General features: G+C 41.7%; 1 protein-coding gene, 2 long non-coding RNA genes and 1 other non-coding gene across 4 annotated transcripts in view; 2 read left to right on the top strand and 2 right to left on the bottom strand.

Moving 5' to 3' along the window:
* LIPC (lipase C, hepatic type) overlaps nt 1-10,671 on the bottom strand; it is a 151,213-nt gene extending 140,542 nt beyond the window's left edge. Inside the window, exon 1 of the mRNA XM_047738415.1 lies at nt 10,653-10,671. The gene's annotated coding sequence lies outside the window, so the exon portion shown is untranslated. The remainder of the gene's footprint in view (nt 1-10,652) is intronic.
* Nucleotides 1-18,961, top strand: part of LOC125105203 (uncharacterized) — a 37,945-nt gene extending 18,984 nt beyond the window's left edge. Inside the window, exon 4 of the long non-coding RNA XR_007128837.1 lies at nt 18,859-18,961. This is a non-coding gene — a long non-coding RNA (uncharacterized LOC125105203). The remainder of the gene's footprint in view (nt 1-18,858) is intronic.
* LOC125105761 (U6 spliceosomal RNA) lies at nt 12,687-12,793 on the bottom strand. Its single transcript, XR_007129028.1, has one exon. It is a non-coding gene; the product is annotated as a U6 spliceosomal RNA (small nuclear RNA).
* A 2,011-nt stretch (nt 18,962-20,972) lies between the features above and the next one.
* LOC125105400 (uncharacterized) overlaps nt 20,973-25,872 on the top strand; it is a 39,455-nt gene continuing 34,555 nt past the window's right edge. Inside the window, exon 1 of the long non-coding RNA XR_007128890.1 lies at nt 20,973-21,036. This is a non-coding gene — a long non-coding RNA (uncharacterized LOC125105400). The remainder of the gene's footprint in view (nt 21,037-25,872) is intronic.

The raw sequence follows: 25,872 nt of genomic DNA, 5'->3' as shown, positions 1-25,872 counted from the left end.
TGGAGCACTACCCTGGAGAGAGCCATTTTTCACTCCACGATTTCACTCCCAATCTGATGGTCCCAAGAACTCCTGGGCTGGCAAATTGTCCTCCTGATGCCTTAGGAAACAGCTGAGATTAGATCTCAGAGGTCAGCTGGTGTGTAATTGGGATCTTGGAGCTGGGAGGACAACACAGTCAGATTTACACAGCGCTCCCAGCCTCTGGGGACTCTTTCTTTTTGCTGTCATATCATCTCCAGAGCAAACCGGCTTGTTTTAGCTCTTGGTTGAAAAGTAACTCTCCTTACCCATTTTTCCCAGGCAATGTATGAACAAAAAAGGAAATGGTAGGCTGTTCATGGGAGTAGCAAGACCCAGTCTTGGCCAAACTTGGTGCCATGGAGAGAGGCCTGGACCGACAGCAAAAGATCTGGGTTTGAGCTCAGCTCTGTCTTGTGGCAGTCGTGACTTATAAATAATGATGGGGATAATGGAACTGGTGACCACACAGGTCATGAGAATGACCAAACACCCTTATGTGACCAATGTCCAAACACCCTTAAGCCATGAAAGGACCCACATGAGGTAGAGACCCCAATCTGGGACACCAAGTGGATGAGTGTTTCTGGGGAACCAAGAGACTGTGTGAGAACATGGGGTTGAAGCAGTTGTTTCCTGACCTGTGTGCAGGGTCTACCTTGTTGACAACAGTGTCCCTGGTGGCCTCAAGCAGAGGGAAAGTTCTGGCTTCTAATGTGGTAGGGCTCTGGAGGGAGTGTGGAGCTGCCCATTTTAAGTGATTTATAGACTGCCTCACAAAAATAATTCCCTCAGACTTTGGAGGTGGGGGTGAAGGGCAGCTGAGATTTGGTGGCCTACAGTGAGCTGAGCTACTGCAATTAGGGAATTCCTGACGACCACAATGGTACTTCTTAGTGGATAAAGCCTGGAACATTCAGTTATTAAACTTAACGATTAATATTATGATGAAACTTGCTTTAGGTATCTCTTTGCTGGTCCCTCTTGTGGCTCTGGTTTCCTTTCTCACTGTGAGGAGAGAGGTTTGGGTGTATGTATAGATGAGCTCCTCCAGACCGTGCACATGGATGGAAGAGAGAAGATGTCAGAGGGCTGGTTTCTGGGAGTGCCAACATCTAGAAGCCAGGTAACTGAGGAGGAAGCGTCTGCTTCTGCCAAAGTATTTCTTAAGAATAAATTCTTAGTGGTAGCATTTCTACCTAAAGGATGGGTGTAGTATGGTTGTAAATGAATGTATGAGTCAATTTCTGGGCAGCTTCACCACCACTGGTTATTAGCATTCAACTTTTTTTTTTTTTTTTTTTTTGGTTCTTTTAGAATATGTAAACTGTCATCTTCAGAAGGCTTTCATTTACATTTCTTTGATTTCTGGAGAGAATTAACATTTTCCCAGTTTGTCTACTAATTGTATTTCCCTTATGGGAATGGTCCTATCTTTTACCTATTTATCTTTTAGAAATTGACATTGATTTTACAAATTTGAATTAGCTATTTGTGATAGATCTTAATTCTTTGTAATGTTTGATAGAAATATTTTCCCTCTTAAAAAAATCTTCAGTAATGCTAATTTTTATAGTGCTATCATTAAAATTGCTTCCAAGCTGAGAAAGTTAAAATTCCCCCAGAGAGGTGATACTTTTTTTTCAATTTTTTGCAAGTTCCTCCGTATTTAGATTTTATATTTAAATCGTGCACCAACCAAAGCTTATTTTGGTAAATATTTTATTTTGAATAACTTTTCTTTTATAAAATAAATAAATATTTATTATTGAAAAATAAAAAAAATGAAGAGCAAAAAGAAAAATATGGTGAAGAAGACCCATAATTTCACCATCCAAAGACAACCAACCACTGTTGTCATTTTGACTTGGATACCTCCAAATTATTTTTCCTGCCTATTTATTTGTTAAAAATACAGCTGCAAATAAACACATGGTGCAAATGCTTTTATAACTTGTCTTAACAACATAGTAATGAAATATTTCAGTTACATTAAATATTCTTTTAAAATATTATTTGAAATAGTTTTTGAGCATTACATTCTATAGATGTATAATAATTGCCTTAATTCCTTATTTTTTAAAATCAATTTAGTGTATCTAAGCATCACTATGATGAATAATGCTGCTATAAAGATACTTAAGCATAAATCTTGGCATAATTTCTGATCACTTCCTTTGTTCTTAAATTCTTTAAAGGAGGATTTCTGAGGCAAAGGCTATAAACACACACACACACACACACACATACACACACACACACACACACACATACACATACGTACATATGTATTTTTTTGCTCTTTCACATATACTGCCAAATTAAGTAAATTTCTATCATTTTAAGTTTTTGTCAGCAGGGAATGGATGTGATCTCTCCTGCCACCTGCCCTTTCCCCCCTTGTTAACATTAGGCATTCACATTTTTGCAATTTCATGTTCAATTGATAAGCAGAAATGGTGTATGTATATTTTAATTTTTTTAAACTAGTGAGTTAATGTTGGCTTTCCTACCATTCTCATGTTTTTTAAAAGATTTATTTATTTCTTTGTTTGTTTGTTTATTTGACAGAGAGAGACAGAAAGAGAGAGCACACACAAGCAGGGGGAGCGGCAGAGGCATAGGGAAAAGCAGATTCCCCACAGAGCAGGGAGCCTGATGGGGGACTTGATCCCAGGACCCTGGGATCATGACTTGCAAAGGCAGACACTTAATGATTGAGTCACCCAGGCGCCCCACCATTCCCATTTTTATTAGGTATTTTCTTTTTTTATGAATTACCCATTAATGATTTTTATATATTTTACATACTAGTTTATCTATTTTTGCATTTTTTATGTATTTTAAAAATTGGGGTGCTCATTTAAAAAATGATTTCAAACACAGCAGAGTGAATACATATGAATACCACCCTGCTACTCAGATCCACCAAATCCTAACATTTTGTCATATATCCTTTTTTTTTTTTTAAAGATTTTATTTATTTATTTGACAGACAGATCACAAGTAGGCAGAGAAGCATGCAGAGAGGGACAGGGGAGCAGGCTCCCTGCTGAGCAGAGAGCCCGATGTGGGGCTCAATCCCAGGACCCCGAGACCATGACCTGAGCTGAAGGCAGAAGCTTTAACCCACTGAGCCACCCAGGCGCCCCTATGCTTCTTATTTTTGTTATGAATTGAATACCTGTGTACCCCTTTCCAAACCTAATCTCATTTTCCCCTGCTCAGAGGCAACCATACCCTGAGTTTGGTACCTGTGGTTCTCCTCTGCATATATGTTTGCAACATATATATGTAGCCACAAAACATATAGCATTCTTTTGTATGTCTACAAATCTTTACACTCTACTTATTTACCTGCAACTTGGTTTTTCATTCAACATTGTATTTTTGAGACTGTTGGCTGCTGTTGATAGAACTGCTCTACGTGGTCTTGTCGTAGGAGTCCATCACAATTAGGTGGTTCTGTTGGTGGATATTTGTGTGATTTACTGTTTTGTTTGTGCTGTTTTGCTGTTACAAGCAATGTTGCACTGGACTTGCATTGTCCACAAGTGGGAGCTCCTAGAGTTTACTCCTAGAAGTGAAACGTCTGGGTTCCAAGATATGGGTCTCTTCAGTGTTGCTGCAAGTTGAGCGTTTATTCTCCAAAATGGTTATGACACTGAACACATCGTCATCAAAATGTGAACGTTTCTCTGATTTTCCCACATCATCAGTAGCACCTGATAGTGTCAGACTATTTCATTTTTACCTGTTTGACAGATGTAAAATAGTACCTTGTTGTTTTAATTTGTATCTTTCTGATTACCGGTGAAGTAACCTTGAGCATCCTTTTATGCATGTCATTGGTCATTTAGGTTTCTTATGTTATCATTTGCTTGTTCAGATCTTCTGCCCCTCTTTTGATTAGTTCATTAATGTTTTTCCTACCGATGTGGCTTCTTTGTGGTTACACGCATTGCCAATATCTCCTCGCAATCTGCACTGTGTCTTTTCAGGTTGCCTGTGGTGGGTTTTGTTGAACAGTTTTAAACTTTCGTGTAGTCAGATACAGCAGACTTTTCCTTCAGGAACATTCTGTAGCAGAGAGAAAATTACCTTTACCCTCTGAGGGTGTTTTGGCTGGGCCTGATGATTAAACCCACATAAGACTGATGGACGAACAACGTACAAATGTGTTAGTTTTACAGAATACAGGAGCCTCGTGAGGAGATGAAGACCTAAAGAAACGGCGAAGTCTACACGCTTTTCTATGGGGCTGAACACAGAGAGGCGATTTGAGGAGTGACTGAATTATTCAAGGAAGCTAAAGGGAGATAAAGAAGTATATTAACAAGGTCTGCTGGTATAGATTTCTTTTAGCTCTTACTCTCTATTGAAGTACAGTTTTTACCCCTTGGTACGGGAAGGGCATCTTTCATGTGGGAATTCTTATCTCCCATTTTAGGAAGAAAGGGAAGATTAGAATGTCCTTCTCAAATCTGCTGTTTTTCCAAGCGCCTTTAGCTCAAAATGATCCTAATGCCAACGCGGCATGTTGGGGGATGGTGTGTTCGGCTAACTCTTCAGTCCTCAGTATCTTCATTTCTTCATATTTTAAGTCTCACAAAAAAAAAAAAAAGAAAAAAGAAAAAAAAAACAGTTCTTTTATGAAAGTTGTCCTTGATTTGTTGTGATCTCTTGGCATTCCTAGAATTTCCCTTTATTGATTATCACACTGTCTTGTCACAGCTGCATTCTCAAAGCTCAGTGAAAAATGATTTTTCTGCCTGTGCTCATTGGGCCTGATGTGGATGAGGTGATTTGGAAGTTAGCAAATGCGTGGCCTGCACAAGGCGCTCCTGCCTTCCGTGCCCTCAGTGGACTCTGCTAAATTGACCGCCATTACTTTCTTCATTCATATACTCGTATATTTATTGATTCACTTAGCCAACAATTATTTTTGGAAAATCTACTGTATGACTGAACCTGGTTGTAATCTTTCCAAACCAGTTTTGTTGGAATTTGCTTCTCTGTATATCTGCCGTCCAAAGAGTGTGTTTGTGTGTGTATGTGCATGTGTGGTCGTTTTCACAGATTTGTGGATGAGTACGATACTTATCTCTTAGGATGAAGTGGGTATCATGTCTTGTTTCTCCATGATTTAGAACTGATTACGTCATACGGCAAGGTCTGTTTTCTTGAATATATAGAAATACTGTTCACTATTTGTTTAAGTTATATATCTTTGATTAGGTGAGGGACCGCTTTAATATGTTTCTCAAGTTCCGGGATGCCTGGGTGGCTCAGTGGGTTAAAGCCTCTGCCTTCGGCTCAGGTCATGATCCCAGGTTCCTGGATCAAGCCCCGCATCGGGCTCTCTACCCAGCAAGGAGCCTGCTTCCTCCTCTCTCTCTGCCTGCCTCTCTGCCTACTTGTGATTTCTGTCTATCGAATAAATAAATAAAAATCTTTAAAAAAATGTTTCTCAAGTTCCTCCTCCTTCTTCATCATTTTCATGTTTTCTCCATCTGGTTTTGTGGATTTTATATTTGGTATTGTCCATTTGGTTGAACATTTTGAATTCTCATAAATTGTGCACTACCATTATTTGCATTTTAAAATCAATTGTGTGTTTTTAATTTTCTTGACTCATACACTTTTATTTATTATCTTCCCATGGGTCTTAATATATCTTATAATCTTTTCAAAGAATGAACAGTTAAATTTGCTTCTTATTTCCACTGATTCCTTGTTTTTCAACTTGTTTATTCTCTCTTTTTAAAGATTTTTATTTATTTATTTGACAGAGAGAGATCACAAGTAGACAGAGAGGCAGGCAGAGAGAGAGGGGGAAGCAGGCTCCCTGCTGAGCAGAGAGTCCAATGCGGGACTCGATCCCAGGACCCTGAGATCATGACCTGAGCCGAAGGCAGCAGCTTAAACCACTGAGCCACCCAGGCGCCCCAAACTTGTTTATTCTTGTTCTTCATCTTTATTATTTTCTTCCTATTTTCCCTGATATTGACTCTCTTCTTTTTGTAAGGTTTTAAATTAGATGCCTACTCCACTTATTTCATATTCCTAAAATGCATCTCTGTTTTTATTTCTGTGCCCTGATTGTTCATACTCCCCTTACTTTTGACAGGTGGTATTTTCAATTTTACAATATTCTGAATGTTATTTTCATGGTCTTAATTTCTTTCTTCACCTTGTTGTTAAGGAGAGCTTTTGCTGCTGCTCCTCATTTTAGAATGTTACTCATTTATTTGTTTTTTAGTTGCTGTAAATTTTTATTTTTATATTATTTTAAACTTACAGAAATGTTAGAAGATTAGTATGAAGGACTCCTGTGTAACTTTTACGCAGATTCACCATTTGTTTATATTTTATTTGTTTATATTTAACCTGATCGTTTTATCACTCATTTTCTCTCTATATATGAATTTTCCCCCAATCATTTGAGAATGAGATGCAGATGTACATACACACAAACCTAAATGTTTCTGTGTATATTTCCCATGACAGACATTTTCTCTTTTAAAAATTAGGGAATTTAACATTTAAGGAAATTCGCAAGTTTCATATTGATACAATATGATTATCCAAGTCTGTAGCCCATATTCAAATTGTTATTTATCCTAATATTGTGTTTTTATAAATGTAATGCTATGTACAGCATATAATGTTATATAGTATATAATATAGTAATATGTACTATATGACCTCTAGTATTATACATGGCATATAAATGCTGTATACTATATGTGTGTATATATACTCTGCACATACAGTATATACAATACACTATATATACATATATACACATGATGTGTATTAAATATACTATATATGTGCTATATACATGTATAATGTACATATAATATGCTGTATACATATAGTACATATATAAAATACATATAGCTTTATGTATACATATACTTTACAGCATATATGCTGTATACAATATGTATAGCATATGTATACATATAATATGTATATGCTATATACTATATGTATAGTATATAATATACTTATAAATATGCTAACTATACATATGTATAGTATAGTATGTATAGTATATACATATAGTATATTTACTAAATTACAGTCTACATATAGTATACAACATGCATTTATGGTATAGTATACATATGTATATACTCCATATATACTGTATGAACATATATACTGTACATACATACACACATATATACATATATACTGTATATACATATGTATATACATATATATTATGTATAATACATATACATATACTACTGCATAGTATACTATATGTTATATAGTGTAGTACTAATGTACTTTAGCACTATATATAATACTAAATATATATTATAGAACATATATTTATATCTATATACTAGCATATACTGTATACTACTATACTGTGCGCACAGTATACTTCTATTATAGTATCCTATATACTATATAGTATATATATACACTATATAATATACTATATATACTATATACTATATACTACTATATACTATAAGATATATATAGTGTATATATATATATTCTGTAATATATACCATAGTATTATATATAGTGCTAAAGTACTTTAGTGCAACATATAGTATATAGTATACAGTATAAAATACATAGTATTAAAGTATATAGTATACTGTGTATATATATATATATACTGTATATAGTATATAGTATACATATACATTACTGTGTATAGTATACCACAGAATAGTATACCACACAATATGTTATATAGTATTTTATATATATATATATATATATATACACTATAAATACATATAAACAAATAAAATATAAACAAATGGTGAATCTGGGTAAAAGGTACACAGGAGTTCTTCATACTAATCTTCATATATATATATAAAAAAATATATACACTATATAATATATTGTGTGGTATACTATACTGCGATATACTATACTGTGTATACTTACACAGTAATGTATATGTGTACTATATACACATATATATGTACTATATACTGTATATATATATATACTATATACAGTATACTATATACTTTAATACTATGTATTTTATACTGTATACTATATACTATAGTATACTACATGTTGCACTAAAGTACTTTAGTGCTATATATAATACTATGGTATATATTACAGAATATATATATTTATTATAGAATATATATTTATACCTATGTTTATTTATATCTAGATAAATAAATTTATATAATCCAAATTTAAAATTAATTTATATTTAAATTTAAAAATAATTTAAATTGGTGTTTATTTTATTATACAATATAAATACTTGTATATATATGTGTGTGTGTGTATGTATATATATATGTATATATGTATATACAGAGAGAGAGAAAGAAAGCATTTTAGAATTTATAATAATGATGATGACTGTGGCAACAACTGATATGACTGTATGTTCACAGCAATCCCCACCTATAGGACTCTCAATATATTAATATTTATTTTCTTCTTATACTATGTTCTAAAGAAAGGTATATTTATTTTCATATTATTGTTTTATTGTGCTTTAACTATATATTTAGAGTAAAAAAATAACGCAAAATAACAAAAATCATCAGAGTCCCCAGGGCATATTTATGAGCACTGTTAATATTTAGAGATATATTTTCTAGACTTTGGCTTTCTTTTTTTTTTTTTTTAAGATTTTAAAAATTTATTTGGCAGACAGAGAGAGGAAGGCAGAGGGAGAGGGAGAAGCAGGCTCTCCACTGAGCAGGGAGCCTAATGCAGGTCTCGATCCCAGGACCCTGAGATCATGACCTGAACTGAAGGCAGATGCTCAACTGACTGAGGTACCAAGGTGCCCCTGGACTTTGGATTTCAATCAACAAAAACTCTGGGCTTTTCCTAGTTAAATAAAATATGTGTAGGTTGAAAATATGGGATCATAATTGTATGATGTATGGGTTTTAGCCTTCCTTTAAGTCTTAATACTATAATATTGTTTTGTTTTAAGCATTTTTTATTTCCAGCTTAGAGCCCAACAGAGGGCATAAACTCATGACCCTAAGATTGAGACCTGGACTGAGACCAGGAGTTGGCTGCTTAACTGAAGGAACCACCCAGGCACCCCTCTTGTATGTACTTTGTAGATAAAATTCATAACATCTTTGCAAATTAGAGTCACATTTTTAGATGGAGAATCCAAGGTTCAGAGAGGTTCACTAAAGTGCCTAGGTCACACAGCAGTAAGGAATGGAGTTATAGTCTAAACCCTAGACTGTCTGCTTCCAAGGCTGAAGGTTCAATCATTATTTTGCCCAAGGTCCCTTTCCTTGTATTTTTACTTATATCATTAGCATTTAGCTTTATTGCATTGTGGTGAGAAAATACATCTATTACTTTCCTCTGGATTCATTTTTGGACTCTTATTTAAGAGCATATACATACCGATGCCCTATACCTTGAGAAAAATGAATCATTCGTGTTGTTTCTGAGTTCAATGTATGTCCACTGGTTCTTCCATTCTAAGTGTAGAGTACTCCTAACTTATATTTTATTTTTCAAATTTATATCTACTTTTGTCACATGACTTCTAAAATTTTGTCTGTTGAAATTTATCTTTCTGGGGTACCTGAGTGCCTTCGTCATTAAGTGACTGCCTTTGGCTCAGGTCATGATCCCAGGGTCCTGGGATCGAGCCCTGCATCAGGCTCTCTGCTCAGCGGGAAGCCTGCTTCTCCCTCTCACACTCCCCCTGCTTGTGTTCCCTCTCTCTCCGTCTCTCTCTGTAAAATAAATAAATAAAATCTTTAAAAAAAAATTTATCTAATTTTTAAATATTGTCTCATTTTTGTCTTAGGCTGGTCATGAATTCACAACTCCCATTACAGTAGTTTGTTTTATTATTATTTCTTTCATTTTTTTCATTTGTAACTTGGGTAATCCATGTCTTCACTGCTGTTTTTGTATTTTTCATTATAATCAGGAGCCTCTTTCACCATCCCTCCACTATTTTGGTTTCAGAATCTTTTTTATATGATTCTACCTTTACCAGCGGTTTCCTTCTTGTTGCATGAATTTCCTCAATAAAACTTAAAAAAATTTTTTTTAGCATTTCTGCATCATTTTATTACAGATATCCATTTTTAAGCAACAAACGTGTTGTGGGGTCTTATTTTAACCCCATGTAGGAATTTGTTTTTGGAGAAACAAACAGCCTTTATATATGGGCTCCCTTGGAAAGAAGTTGGTACAATGACATGAGATGGGCTTTCAGCTAAGAGCTATGGACTTGTTGCAAATTACTTAAGGACTCTATGAGAAGGAAGCTACTAGTTTCCTTATCTGTACAATCATGTTAATTAAGAGTATAAACTTTATCTAGTTGTCTTGAAGATTAAAGGAGAACATTCTGGAATAGAAGCATAGTAAAGCATATTAAACTATTAATATTATATTAAACTATTAATATTATATTAAACTATTGTTTGTAAAATAAAACTGTCATTTTTTGCTATTATAGATAGCAGGCCTGGAAATTCCATTCAAAGCAAGTTTTCTGGCAATAGCATATAAAACAAATTCTTGAAACAGCGATCTGTGCTCAACATGGGGGAAATGAGCTCCAGACTTTTCTCTAAACCCGTCTCAAATTTCTCTCTGAGATAATGGGAATAACTTACAGTAAATTTGCTGAGAGGCAGTGGTCAGGTTTCAGTTCAACTCGTCCGTCTCTACTTCTGGCTGCGCTGTGGAGTTTCACAGCCTGACTCAAATTCAGCCCTGTCAGGAATCACTGTTTTGCTTCCCATCTAACTCATTAAGGATTTAGGTGGTATAAATACGTCTCTCGCTTCCATGGTGGGGGTTGAAGCTGTAACCTTCTTCGGCCTCTCCTCTTGTCGTCGGGTGAGGAAACACTGGCACTCAGAAAAGCAAACCAACCAGTGATGGATTTTCTACTTTCCGGATCATGGAATTTGCTCATCCAATGACAGCCATCTGGTGGGCAATGGGACAGGAGGATTGATTCTCAGCCTGGGGCTCTCCTTCCAGCGGCCCTACAGCCCCTGCACAGCCGGGAAACTCTGTGTCCGTTCAAGCTACTGGGAGCTGAAGCTGCATTCTTAACTTCTGCCCTGAAGGACCAAAGAGGGACAGGGGAAAACTAAAAAATCTGAGAAGTCCACTGGAGTCCGTTTTTAACTTTCCAGAATTGTCTATGCCCCTCAGGATCCAGATGACCTTTGACAATGCTATAGCACCCAAGTGGGGAATAAATATCCTATAATATTAGAATCTGATAAACTCCAGAACGATGCAATTGAATTTTGTTGTGTGAGCTTCAAATCTCTGGTGGCTTCTATTTGATCAGTGAGAGGAGGAGATGGATACGTTTCCCATCTGAGGCAACAGGGCTGTTTTCTTAAACTTCTCTGATGATAGAATCATCTTGTCTCTTGTTAAACATATGCTTCTAAGTCCCTCCCCAGAGACCAATTCAGTGCCTCTGGAATGGGGCCTCAGATGTGCGTTCTGGACAGAAGAAGAGCTTGGGGAATGATGGGGAAGATGGAGGAAATAGTCTGTTTTGAGAATCAGATGGCTCTGGGCTTAAATCCTACCTATTGGTTATGGGGTCTTGCACAAATTAGTTAATCTTCCTTAACCTCATTGAAAAGCAGTAGAGATAAAAAAACATCTACCTCAAAGTGTTGTCGAGAAGATTCAAAGGACTAAGGCCGCGTGCTGCATCTGCTTTTCTGGGTGCTGTTAAATCATTTCTGCCCAAGTTCATTTGAAGGTTATCTGTGAACTTAGCACCTAGGCATAATGTTTTTTGTTGTTTGTCTGCTTTTGCTGTTGTGGGTTTTTAAAATTTTTTTTATTTTTTTAAGATTTTATTTATTTATTTGACAGACGAAGACCACAAGTAGGCAGAGAAGCAGGCAGAGAGAGAGGAGGAAGCAGGCTCCCTGGTGAGCAGAGCCTGATGTGGGGCTCGATCCCAGAATCTTGGGATCATGACCTGAGCCGAAGGCAGAGACTCTAACCAACTGAGCCACCCAGGCACCCCTGTTGTGGGTTTTTTACTTCATTTTGTTTTACTTATCTTTTCCATCTATTCAGCAGATACTTGTGAAGTTTTTACTGTGGGCAAGGAACCGGGATTCCCAGAACCCCCTACGCACCTCCCTGCTGGTGTGGCCTGTCCACACAGCCCGCCCCAGTCTTCTAAAGGGACTGACCAAAATCTCCAGTGAGTGACTTGACGTAACAGCTCCTTAATTGTTTAGGGAGCTTCCTGAGATTAGGAGTGTCATGTCTTTATGCCTCCTCTGTACCAGAAATTCCAGTTTTTTTAAAAACTCAGTTGTGTATGTGTATGTGGTTTTCTCTGTAGTTGTAGTTTTCCCCTCCTTTGCTTTACTGAGATATTATTGACATACAACACATACGAGTTTAAACAACATGATGATTAGATACACGTATATATTGCAAAAGGATGACCACAATACAGTTAGTTAATATCTCCAACCCTTCACGTAATTATGGAGTGTGTGTGTGTGTGTGTTGATAACATTTAAGATCTACCCTGTTAACAACTTTCAAGTACATAAAGCAGTATTGTTAGCTCTAGTCACCATCCTGTGTGTTAGGTCCCCGGATCTTATTTATCTTATAGCTGGGAGTTTGTTACCCTTTGGCCAATGTCTAAAAATATGGAATGCTTTGTGAATTTGCACGCCATCCTTGAGCAGGGACCATGCTAATGTTCTCTGTACCATTACAGTTTTAGCATATGCGCTGCCAAAGCGAGCACCATGGGTATGTTTTTTTCTTCAACAGAAAATATGCATTTAAACGATCCCATTTGGTTTTTACACAGAATATGTTCTAGGTGCTTTGCACTCTGCAGTCTTCCTTTCCTGGCCAGAAAAACCTTTGCACTTTTTTTTTTCTTTCATTGGATTTCTGAAGAATAGACTTACACTTTTTAAAAATATATATTTAGCCTTGCTTCAAAAGAATTTAAGGCACTTTTTAAAGATGCAAATAATGCATGACTTATTAAAAAGAAAAATTCAGGCATGGAAGATAAGGATGGGAAAAATAAGGTGAACTCATGAATGAGGTTTCACGTCAAATACATGTTGTACCGTTCTTTTCGCTTCCTGGCTGTGGGCCAGATATTCGCTCTGAACTTCCAAGCAGTCATGGCAAAGCCTCTGCAATCAAGAGAGGAAGGCGATGATCCTCATATAGATGCTCATCTATATGAGCCCTGAATATTGTTTTAACTTTTCCACTAGCCCAAGACTTTAGGTCCAAATCAACATTAGGGTCATTGAGGCTCTATGGAAGGGTCATGAAGTGCCATGGAAAACTGTGCTCTCTAACCCCCCAGCCAAATACAAGATGGATCAGGGAATAAGGAGGTCTCTCGTTGCAGGGGAGATGACAGCTGGATGGAAGAGTCGGGCTAAGGATCAGCCAATCCCCTGGTCCAGAAGTCATAACCATGGCAACAGCGGTGCCCGCAGCTCTACTACCAACAGTGACGGCCTTAAGAGGCACCAGGCAAGAGAGGAGCCTGTCGTACTTCTGGGCTAGGCTCTTAGTGAAGGAAATTTATGTATTTTTTTATCCATAATCCCTGGGGGAAAGTAAACAGCCTCTTTCACTTTAACCTTGCAAACCGAAATCTACAAAGGAAAGGCAAATGTCCAGTGGCACAGCCTGGCTGAGGCCAGGTGTGAGTCTCTCCCATCTAGGAAACCTGGAGCTTGCCTCCGATTTTCCTTTTATTCTCTTGACTTTCTTATAACAGTGCTGCTCAGGACTTTTCAACAAGAAAAGCCCAGAGGAGCATAGCTGCTTTTGAAGCTACCACTCTCGTCTGCCTCATTCATTTCAAACGTACTTCTCAAAGAGACAAAGGCCTGTGTACAAGCAATAATGCTCGCTGCATTCTTTTGCCGTCAGCTGTGATGTGGTGGCTTTTGATTCTGCACAGAACCTGCCTTGTTTCAGAAACTGATTGATGGAGGCCTCTGAGTGAAGGAGGCAACAAGACAAACGAGCAGGGCTCCTGGTAAGGCAAGGTGCTTCAAGAGAATGGGCTTGGAAGCACTTAAAATAAAAGGTAAACACAACATCCATGAATGTAGAGAATTCTCAAAGGCATCGAGCTGTTCCTGGTGTATAATCTATAGTTCTGAAGGATCTTCACGTGTTTGTGCAAACATATGTCAGCTCCTTGGAGACATCTGACTTGGGATTTTAGACTTTTTGGTGGGGGTGGGGGCGAAGGTGAAGTCCACATGGATGTCATAAAGCAGGGAAAACGAAGTGAGAAAACACAGGAGGTCTGAGTCAAGTTTAAGGCAGGGAAACAGTGCATTCAAAGAGCTGGTCATGAGGCATCTCTGTAGCGAAGAGGGCGTGGGATTTCTCTTTAGAAGGATGTGGAGGGGCGCCTGGGTGGCTCAGTGGGTTAAGCCTCTGCCTTCGGCTCAGGTCATGATCTCAGGGTCCTGGGATCGAGCCCCACATTGGGCTCTCTGCTCCGTGGGGAGCCTGCTTCCTCCTCTCTCTCTCTCTGCCTGCCTCTCTGCCTACTTGTGATCTCTGTCTGTCAAATAAATAAATAAAATCTTAAAAAAAAAAAAGAAGGACGTGGAAAAGAACATGGAAAAGCCCTCCCATTCTCAACACTATGGGCAGTGTGAGGGCTGCTCTGCGGGAGCTCTGAGAGGGGCCTCATCTTCTTATAAACCCTTGTCCTTCCTTTTGCCCAATAGATAGATGCAAACCAGTGAGAAATCAGGATGAGAAATTGAACCACACCAAATATGTTATATGAAAACCCCATCAAACTCCCTGTTGGTCAGCATTCTTCATGAGTCTGTGTGGGGAACACATGGAAGGCTGAGGAGGGGAGTGGTGGGGGGGGGTAGTTAATTGAAACAGGAATCCATGTCCCCATCAGTGGGGACACTGGCACCATGTTCTCATTTAAAAAAGATGTCCGCCAGCAAGGTGGGACTCCACTGTGTAACTAAGTTAGGCTTAATATCTCAGTTTCACAGGAGAAAGGTGGATGGAATCAGACACTCTTGGTTTTCCACCCAGCAGCCATTCTCTTCTTTAATATTTTGCTTGCAGAGTCTCTGTTTTGATTGGGAGTCCTCCTGTCCTTATTGTGAATTGGGGAAGGGTGACCCTATCTTGACCTTGAAGAATAAATCCTGATTTTTTTTCTTTTTTAATGGTGACTGAAGTAGATGGAATTGTAAGAATTTTAAGAGTTTTAAGATCCCATGATTGTCACGCTCTGGTGTTAACTCCTGTGATTATGGCAAAAGGCAGATGATCTGGGTGGGTTTGCTCTAATACTTAATAAGGCTCTTAAAGGCAGAGCGTTTTCTTCAGCTGGTGGCAGAAGGGACTTTGAAGTATGAGAAGGAGTCAGTGCACCGTTGCTGGCATTAAAGATGGAAGGGGCCTTTTTCGAGGATGGAGAATGGTCTTTGGACTTGAGAGTGATCCTGGTGGATGGCCAGCAAGGTCATGGGACCTCAGTCCCACAGCTGCAAGGAGCTTAATTCTACTAATGATCTGAATGAGCTTGGAAGTGAATTCTTCCCTAGAGGTCCAGAGGAGAGCTCAGATTAGCTAACATCTTGATTTCAGCTTTGCAAGTACTTAAGCAGAGAACCTACTCAACTTCCGGGACTTCTGACCTATAGAACTGTGAGAAAATAAATGCATATTGTGTTAAGCTGTCCAGACTTAAGCTGCATTAAGCTATAACACAGCAATAGAAAACTAATAAAGCAACTTACAGGTAGTGTCAAGAAATCCATATTCCAGCTCAGGAAAAATTAGTTTTCAGCTCTGACCCTAATTAGGAATCAGAAAGTTACCAGCAGTGGAGAATGTTGATTAGGTATCCAGTAGCCGTTTCCAGCTTCCCCCTCATGTACCTTTCCCTCCCTATGAAAGACACAAATACCAGATTCTTGCTGTTGGGTAGTCACGTGACCTGGGTCTGCCTTTGGATAAAATCCTGCGAGAACACGAAATTACAGAGTCAAAGCAGCCATTGTATGGATGCAAGGTGACGAGCCTAAACATGGTAGAGTGGAACGAAGGAAAGATCTTGGTTCTTTCAATGCATTATTTTTTTCTTTTATGACAATTGTGAGCTAATTCCAAATCTGGAATTGCCTACTTTCGTGTCTCCCGTTATGTAAAATTTTTTTTTTAGAGAGATTTTATTTATTTATTTAGCAGAGATCACAAGTAGGCAGAGAGGCGGGGGGGAAGCAGGCTCTCTGCTGAGCAGAGAGCCTGATGTGGGACTCGATCCCAGGACCCTGAGACCATGACCTGAGCCGAAGGCAGAGGCTTAACCCACTGAGCCACCTAGGTGCCCCGTAAAATTGTTTTTATTGTTAATGGCACTCTTAGTTGGTTTTTCTGTTACTTAAAGCTGATACATTACCCTTCCTATAGAAGAAGACTTACAGGTGGAGTCATCTGAGGGACAGTGAGTGTAGAGGTTGAAGACCAGGGTTTTGGCACAGGTAGGAAAGTGTCCATAGGCATCCAGGGGCTTGAAGGACAGTATTCCCTGGGATTCTTTTCCCATGCATAGAAGTTTACATGGCCATGTGTCTAAACTATATATTAAGTACTAGTCCTATGACCTCGGGCCATTCATCTAAACTTGGTGAGCCTCAGTTTACTCATCTGCAAAGTGGGGATAACAACACCTTTATCACTTGGTTTTATGAGGATCAGACTTGACCGTATATTTTTACATGCTTTGGAAACTTCAGAGGGCAGCTGTGGTACAGTGACAGAGCCTAGCTTGGTGCCTGGTATGTAGTAGGTGTGCTCAGTAAGTATCTGTGGGGTCAACGTGCTGGGCCTTTTTGTCCATATCAAGGTTATTCTCATTGCACCATGAACTTGGGGGTGAGGCTGCTTGCCATCTGCCTAGTTGCTCCATAGAGCTCCTACTCCAGATATAACTTAAAGAAGAATTTTATTAAACTCTTTCTTCTTGGCAGTGATGTATTAGGCTCTGCAGCTGAGATAGAGAATTCAACTTTTGTTTTCCACGTATTTTCCACTAAATATGCTGTGATGAGGTGTCTGTTTTGATCGGGGACACTGTCAATCTTCTCCCATCCTGACTTTCTCTGTAATTTAGGGTGTGAATATCTGTGGGCTTGGACCTATCACTCTTGTGTGAGGTGCTTTGGCTCCAATCAACAGGGTTGTGTCCAAGGCAGGAGGGCCCCCTGTGAACTCCCAGGCTGCCGAATCCTTCATCCGGCAGGTGACAGGTGGTGCCTAAGACATTGTGGAACAAAAGGAGACAGCCACACCTGGCCCTTTGAAAGCGTCCCTATTTCAAACAAACCAGGACGCTATTTGCTTCCTCAGTTTTGCCACCATCACATCGTTCGCATTTCCGACTCCTCATCCGTGGTTCCAACTTCCTGTATCCACTCCTGGGTCTCATCGACTTCCCAGCTGGCCCCTCCCAGCTGGGCTCGACTGCTGTTTGCTGCTGATTCTTTGAGGCGAAGCAATCCTGGGTTTCGGTCTGGCCGTGCCCTGTACCATGCTGGCTGCAGAACGGCCAGAAACACCACTGAGAGCTGACAGGTTGGCATTTAAGAAAGACTTGTTTCAGGTTCCTCTCCAAAAGGAGACTGGAGTGAGACAGAGGAGAAGAGCAGGTGCTTGGGGCTAACGAGCGTCAGGCGGGTGAGACGGGAGGCAACATAGTAGTCTGGGCAACATAGCGAGCCCCAGAGCGGCTGAGCATCACCTGGAGGTACCAAGAGGGCGACAGTGTAATGTCGATGAAATGGGATGAGGGTGTGTGGGGGTCAACGGTGAGAGAGTGAAGTCAAGATCAGAAGAGGTAGAGAAGTACATCTTGACACAGAAAAGGCAAAACCCTAGGCTGGGAGCAGTGGGGTGGGGTGTAAAGAAGTGCCCTGGAGTCAGAAGCTGGGGGTATGGGACCTACTCGGTCTCAGACTTTGACTCTTTCTGTGAGAGGCCGGCACTTCTGGCCTCACGGGGTTATTGTGCATTTTCGAGGATCTGAGATGAATGTGCCCATGGTGTAGACACTACTGTAAAATGTGATGGATGTTGAATTCCCTGGGCATTTAGGTTTACCCCTGTATGTTCGACAGAAAACCTGGTGAGGGCTTGCCTAGGCTGTCGCTGCCATGGGAGATACGGGCATGGCCAGGAGGAGGATGTCCTTTAGATGGCAGCAGACATGGTGACAGCTCCTGAGAGTGGGTCACAAGAGCATTCCCACCCCACCCGACGCTCAGAAGTTTCAGTGGTGGAACGTCCTCGGCTTCTGAAGAGCCGGCTGAGAGACACAGATGGCCTTATTTACAGTCACAATTCGGTCAGAACCCAAAATGAGCCAGTGAGGAAAACTGGTTTTGAAAATAGGTCAGCATCTCATACATTTCGAGAGCCGGGATAAACCTAGAAGGGGCCTTCCAGATGGCCACCCAGGGTCTGCCGGAGCCCTGCCAGGAAAGGGGGTCCCTGCCCCGGGACACAGCTCCCCTGCCCAGCACCGCTGCTGTCTCCCCTCCTTCTTCTCCTCCCCCGGGAGGTCATGGCCTCTGCCCTGACGTCCCTTCCCCGTCCCATGTGTGCCCTCGTCACACGTGTATGCCCTTTTCCACCTGATGGTCTGTCCAGGGCTTGTCTCTGGCTCGTCTTCCTCTCCCAGCAGTCCTGGAGCTCGTCACTTGTTTCTGCTGATCTGCTCCATGTCAGACATATTCAAGGTTTTCTAATTTAATTTTTAATTACACTTTTCCTTTTGAGGTCATTGGAGATTCATGTGTTGTTGGAAGAAACCATACAGAGAGATTCCGGGAGCCTGTTAGCCAGTGTCTGCCAGTGCCGAGCAGCCAGGAAGCACCTGCTGGTAAGTGCATGGACGCCCACGGCCAGGGATGGTCGGATGATGTGGGCAGTGCCTGGGTTGGCACTTTGGGGGCACCAGGGGAGCCCCGAGGGACAGGAATCATGATAAGGAATGCCGCGACCTCCACATGGCTGCCAGGGCCTGGCTGGCTTCACCAGCTTTTCTTTCTGAGCCTTCCTCTCTGGTTGCAACCAGTGGGACCAGCTGGAGCTTCTCCTCCACAAGCTTGTTCCAGAGGCGAGCCAGTGGGTGCGAACCCTCCCCTCAGCTCCTCTCCCCACCGCCCCCAGACACACACACACACACACACACACACACACACCTTTTCCTAAAGGAAAGCCATTTTCGCTGTCAGAGTTGGACTAGAACTGTCAAAGCATTCAAATCCACCTCTAGTCACAGTTCCATTTTTCCCTGCATTGGTGTAAAAATATCATACTTTTTCATCAAAGTGGAGAATAACAACACAGAAAAGCTGAGAAATGGGCAACTCCCAGAACCAGGCAGGAGTCAGCAATGTTTTAATGATGGAAGCAAAATATTTGAATCCTTTGGACAGCAGGCACATGGGCACGCACCCCACTTCCTGCCCCTCCCACCCCCACCTCTTCCCGGTCCCTGCTGCACGAAACTGTCGGTTTTTTCCCAGGGCCCCTGTGCACAGGGCTGTCCCGCATGAGCCCAGATGTCTGCTTTTATGATGGCTCTGTGATGCCTCATTACCCATATTATGTACTAGTATGTGCATCACATGTTAAAGTAACGGTACGGGCTGTGTGAGGCTCGTGGATTGGCTGGTGACCCTCTTTCTGAGCAGTTACTCAGGCTTGCCATCTGGCAAATCTAATAACCAGGTGGTGAACCTAAATAATGTCACTTTGGTAGGGTAGAAGGGACCCCAGTTGGCCCTGTTCCTGCCATCTGCAGCCTCCTTTAGGGGAGACATGTCCAGAGATTCAGAGTCACGCTATTTCTTAATCGAGTAGCTCTTAGTTATTAGAAACACTCCCACTTCATTTATGTGCAACTCTGGTCTCCAGCATGTTTGCCAATTTAGAAAACATGCCGGTGCCAAGAGGCAGGCCAACAGAGGCTGTGTATGGCCAAATGGCATAGGCTTCCTCCCACCAAAGCTCTTGGACCTCTCCCATGAGAAAGCTTTTTTGAAGTTTCACTCAGAAAATATTTACTCCTACTTTACACTCAGTGGTAACTGTGAAGATCTTTGGATTTCTTCTTTTTTTTTAAGATTTTATTTATTTATTTGACAGAGATCACAAATGGGCAGAGAGGCAGGCAGAGAAAGAGGGGGAAGCAGGCTCCCTGCTGAGCAGAGAGCCCGATGTGGGGCTCGATCCCAGGACCCTGGGACATGACCTGAGCCAAAGACAGAGGCTCAACCTACTGAGCCACTCAGGTGCCCCTCTTTGGATTTCTAAAAATTCAATATATCATAGGGTACAGAATAGATGCGAGTAGAGGGTGTGTAATGGGCAGACACTGGGACAAATAATGAGGAAGTCCTAACGATACAAATTATTCAAAGCACAGGAAACTGGGGGCATTTAGCGAGGGGCATTTGAATTATTACACAAGGTTTTAAAAAGAACTTTATTTTCAATATCAGAAATTAGGTTCATCGAAGAAAATTTAGAAAAATATAGATGAAGAAGTATAAAATAGGGGCATCTTGGTGTCTCAGTCAGTTAAGCATCTGCCTTCAGCTCAGGTCATGATCCCAGGGTCCTGGGATCGAGTCCTGCATAGGACTCTCTGCTCAGCAGGAAGCCTGCTTCTCCCTCTACCCTTCTCCCCTGCTTGTGCTCTCTCTCTCTCTCCCAAACAAATAAATAAAATCTTTTTTTTAAGGAATAAAATAAGACATCGTTATAATCTCCAACTCCAAGATATAACCAGTGTAAATATTTTGTTTGCTTTCTTGTTTTCTCTTCACATGTATTTGTGTATTTATATCCATTCATCCATCAGTCATCTGCCTGCCTGCTTCTAACTCGTACAGAAGAAATGGAATCCTACCACTCTGTAACTTGCATTTACCCCCACTTCATGCACACGTAAGATGCTTTTCATATTAATAAGTCACCCCCTTTGCCATCATTTTAATGGCTGCCTCGCATTTCGTGATACGAGAGCCATCCAAGCAGTTAGTGTAATTTAGTGATTACTTATAAAAACATCTATTGCACAGCAAAATCCGGGAAGTAAAAAAGGAAAAAATTATGAGCAAGTAGGACATGGGTACTGTCTCTGTATAATCACCACCAGCAAGTTCACTGCGGTGGCAACGGAGTTAAAAGCTTCAAAGTCAGGCCTTTTTTTTTTTTTTTAAAGATTTTATTTATTTATTTGACAGCGAGAGATCACAAGTAGATGGAGAGGCAGGCAGAGAGAGAGAGAGAGGGAAGCAGGCTTCTTGCTGAGCAGAGAGCCCGACGTGGGACTCGATCCCAGGACCCTGAGATCACGACCCGAGCCGAAGGCAGCGGCTTAACCCACTGAGCCACCCAGGTGCCCCAGAGTCAGGCCTTTTCATCTTCCTGAGCCGTATTGGCGACTTGCCTCTTGTTGGGCACTTAGAACCCTGTATCTGTAAAGATGCTTTTGGCCGTAAGTGACACAACACTCAAAGTGGCTTCAGTAATTAAAAATATTTTACATTATAGGAATCCTGGAGATAAGGCTGATCCGGGGCCTTGTTAATGCGGTGACTTAAAGGCTTCACCAAAGATTTTATTTTTCTCATCTCTTTTTTTCTTTCTCCAGAGGGTCCCAAAATTTTGGCAGCTCTTCCAGCCACTGCGGGAAGACAAGATAATATCCAGAGGCAGAAAAGGAGATGTTTTCTTCTTTGTGCCTTGTTTTTTAAAAAAGTATTTTTAATTTTGGTAGAACGTACATCACGTCACATAGAGTTTGTCATCTCGACCATTTTTAAGCGTACGGTTTGGTAGGTGACGTCTGTTCCCATTGTTGTGCAACGGGTCTCCCGAACTCTTTCCGTCTTGCAAAACTGAAACTCTGTGTCTGTTAACCAGTAACTCTGCATTCTGCCTTCATCCCAGTGTCCGGCACCAATCCTTCCACTTTCTGTCTCCAAGAATTGGGCTCCTGTAGGTACCTTATGCAAATGAAATCATCTGGTATTTATTTTTTGGTGACTGGGCTTCTTTCACTTAACTGTGATGTCCTAAACTTTCACCCATGTTGTAGCGTGTGTTAGACTCTCCTTCCTTTTCAAGGCTTAATAAGAGCCCATTCGGCATATACGCCACATTTCATTTCTCTGTTCATCTGTTGGCTACTTGGGCTGCTTCTGCCTTTTAGCCATTGTGAACAATGCTGCTATGAGCATGGGTGTGCAAAGATCTCTTTGAGACCTTGCTTTAGTTCTTTTGTCTCTGCATTCAGAAGTGGAATGACTGGATCATATGGTAATTCTACTTTTCATTTTCTGATGAGCTGCCAGACTGTTTTCCATGGTGCCATGCTGCATTCCCCCCAGCAGTGCCACGTGTTCCAATTTCTCTACATCCTTTCCAGTATTTGTTTCCCTTCCTTCCTCTTACCTTCCTTCCTTCTTGATAGTACCCAGCTTAATGACTGTGAGGTGTTTCTCTTTAATACCAAGGAACCATTATGTTCATTTCTCCTGTCTCATTGGTTAGAATTATGCTCACGTGTCTATTTTTAAGCCAATCACTGGTAAGAAAATGGAGCTCTGCTTTGTTCACTCCTAGACCAAGCAGCATGTGCCCTGGAATTGAGAGCTCTTATCCTATATTAAGGGACAACTGTTTGCTTCTCATAGGGAAGAGCAGTGCTTTTTAATTCTTAAACTCTAATGGGTGAACAAATCACTGGAAGATGTTAAAATGCAGATTGTGACTCACTGGGGCAGGGCCTGAGAGCCTGCATTTCCAATCAGCTTCCAAGGGATGCTGATGCAGCTGGACTCAGACCCCCATTGAGTCTTGAGGGTCTAGCACATGCATCAGAGTACGCAGGAGGGCTTGTAAACACCCAGATTGCTGACACCAAAGTATGTGATTTAGTCAGTCTGGATGGGGGCCCAAGATCTTGCATTTCTAACCAGTTCCTCCTAAGTGAGGCTGCCACTGCTGGTTCCTGGGACACATCCTGAGGACCACTGGCTTAGAAGACAGCCACTGGAGCCCGGCCACTAGCTTTGTACCTGGAGGCCCACTGTGTCCCTGTGACAACCTCAGCAAGTTGCTCACCCAGTTTCCTTGTCTGTTAACGAGGGATGCGGACACCACCTGGGTTCGATGACTTCTGTGAGCTTCTGCGTTATGCATGACATAATGTTAAGTCATTACTGATCATTCCTTTCAAAAGGTAGGAAAAAAGCTGTGCACATTTGCTGCTTTCTGGAAAATCTTCTGGCAGGCGAGGTGTCCCTCTCCCCAGGCATGTTTGGAGAAGCTCTGTTCTTTCACTGGTGCCTGTAGCTCACAAAGCTCCCCAGACTGACTTTATTCACATGCTGTTGATTCCTCATTAAGTGCTGGGATGCTGGGTACAGCCAGCCTTTAACCTGGATGCCCGGACCTTATAAATAAAGAATGCAGCAAAATCAAATGAGAAGAGCCACATCTCAGGCAGCAGCGGTGAGTCTCCCTTAGCTTCCCTGGGAGGGCCTGCTCTCCGAAGGCTCAGAGTCTGTTCTGGCTGGCAGGGAGTAGAAAGAGCAGTTCCTGGCATCCTAGGCGGCACTCTGTCTGAGTGCTTTAATCATATGCAAGGCTGAAGTAGAGGGAGGAAGCAAGCAGACCCCTGTAGCTGGGCTTTTTACCTACCTACGCCTTTGGGCTGGGGAGGGCACTCAGCAGGCTGGTGAACATTTCAGGCAGAATAGCAGCAGAGCCCGGTGAGACCCAGTGTGTGGCACTAGCAGCTGAGGCCCGGTGTGGTGGGGATTCTAGTGCGTGACCAGGTGGGACTCCACGCAGGGCCAGGTCACACAAGCACTTGTATGGCATGCTGGGAAGCTCCCATAGATAAACTGTATTGGCAAATTAAAGAAAGAAAAAAAAAAGATTTATTGGGGCACCTGGGTGGCTCAGTGGGTTAAGCCTCTGCCTTCGGCTCAGGTCATGATCTCAGGGTCCTGGGATTGAGCCCCGCATGGGGCTCTCTGCTCAGCGGGGAGCCTGCTTCCCCCTCTTTCTCTGCACCTGCCTCTCTGCCTACTTGTGATCTCTCTGTCATAAATAAATAAAATCTTAAATTAAAAAAAGATTTATTTATTTGAGAGAGAGAGAGAGAAAGAGAGAGAGGACACATGAGCACTTGCAAGCCTGTGTCTGAGTGGGGGAGGGGCAGAGGGAGAGAATCTTCAAGCAGACTCTCCACTGAGCACAAAACCTGACTTGGGGCTCCATCCCAGGGCCCTGAGGTCATGACCTGAGCTGAAACCAAGACTCAGATGCTTGACCCACTGAGCCACCCATGTCCGCTGTATTAGGACATTTTTTATTGCAAGTAACAGACACCAGCTTCCCTTAGCCTCGGTGGAAAGGGGTCTTTACTTAAGAATCAGGCGGTTTCAGGGCACCTGGGTGGCTCCGTTGTTGAGCGTCTGCCTTTGGCTCAGGTCATGATCCCAGGGTCTTGGGATCCCGCCCCGCATCAGGCTCCCTGCTCAGCAGGGAGCCTGCTCCTCCCTCTCCCTCTCCCCATGCTTCTGTTCCCTCTCTCGCTGTCTCTCTCTCTCTATCAAATAAATAAATAAAATCTTTAAAAAAAAAAAAAGGTATCAGGCTGTTTCACAGAACCAGGGCAGCCTGCAGCATGCCATAGGGAGGGGCTGCAGCAGGGAGCACAGTTATCGCACCCAATGCACCCAATACGGGCTTTCTCTACTCTTACAGTCTCCGTGCATGATCAGAAATGTCTATCCCATAGCATCCATGCGTACATGTTTTAGATTTAACCATCTCAGCAGACGGACTCTTTCTTAGTTCCAGAGTCGAATTTCTGGCAGAGAGGCTCTGCTTGGCCATCTTGGGTCAGGGGCTGGCTGGTCCAATCGGATGTTGCCATGGGAGGGAGCAGAGGCATCTTGTCCAACATGACTGCTGGGGCCCTGTTGTGGATTAAGGGCGGGCTATGAAAGGCTTCTTCGTGAAACAGGCAGATACTGCAAGCGGATGACCTCAGAGGAAGGACAGAGCAAACTCAGAGCTCCCTTCCCACTCGAGGTGATCAGATTGGACCTTTATGTTCCATTCCTGTTTCCTCCCAGCCAGTAGTGGAGGGAAACACAAGCGCTGAGTTTGTGACTGCAGGTTTGGGCTGGGAGGATGGGGGCCTAGCTCCTGGGCACAGGCATGTGACCACTTTGGAAACAATATCGAGCCCTCCTGACACAGTCAGTGACTAGCAGAGGGCTCAGCGTGGCCACCGTCAACTTGGAAGCTAAGAAAACGTGACAGCAAAACACCAGGCAAACGGTTCTTCCATAGAACATCAAGATATGCTTCCTTAAAAGTATGATTGTGTTTTTAAGCAGCAAATTAATGGAAATCAAACTACAAGAAAACTTCACCCACCCATGATCTCACTCTGTTTTTCTTTGTCCCCTCTTTCCTTCCAGCGTCTGTCCAAATGCGCACAGAATCTTCCATAGTTTTAGAAAGTATAAACAACATTTTGTACTCCATGTTATGTAATGAGTACTTTCCAGGCTGCCTTGTCATCTTCTTAACTGTCTTTGTCAGTATGCCATCCTTCAAATGAAATACAGTATACTTTACTTAGCACATAATTAAGGTCTGACTTAAAATTTGAGACTGCAGAGCTAGAAGGAATCTTAGGAAATCATTGAGGCCAGGGAAAATGAACCTGGAGAGCAGAACGAACTCCCTAAG

The sequence above is a fragment of the Lutra lutra genome, chromosome 7 (genome assembly GCF_902655055.1).
Source record: "Lutra lutra chromosome 7, mLutLut1.2, whole genome shotgun sequence".
Taxonomy (NCBI): domain Eukaryota; kingdom Metazoa; phylum Chordata; class Mammalia; order Carnivora; family Mustelidae; genus Lutra; species Lutra lutra.
The sequence above is the reverse complement of the archived record's forward strand: the minus strand, read 5'-3'. Positions and strand labels throughout refer to the sequence as shown.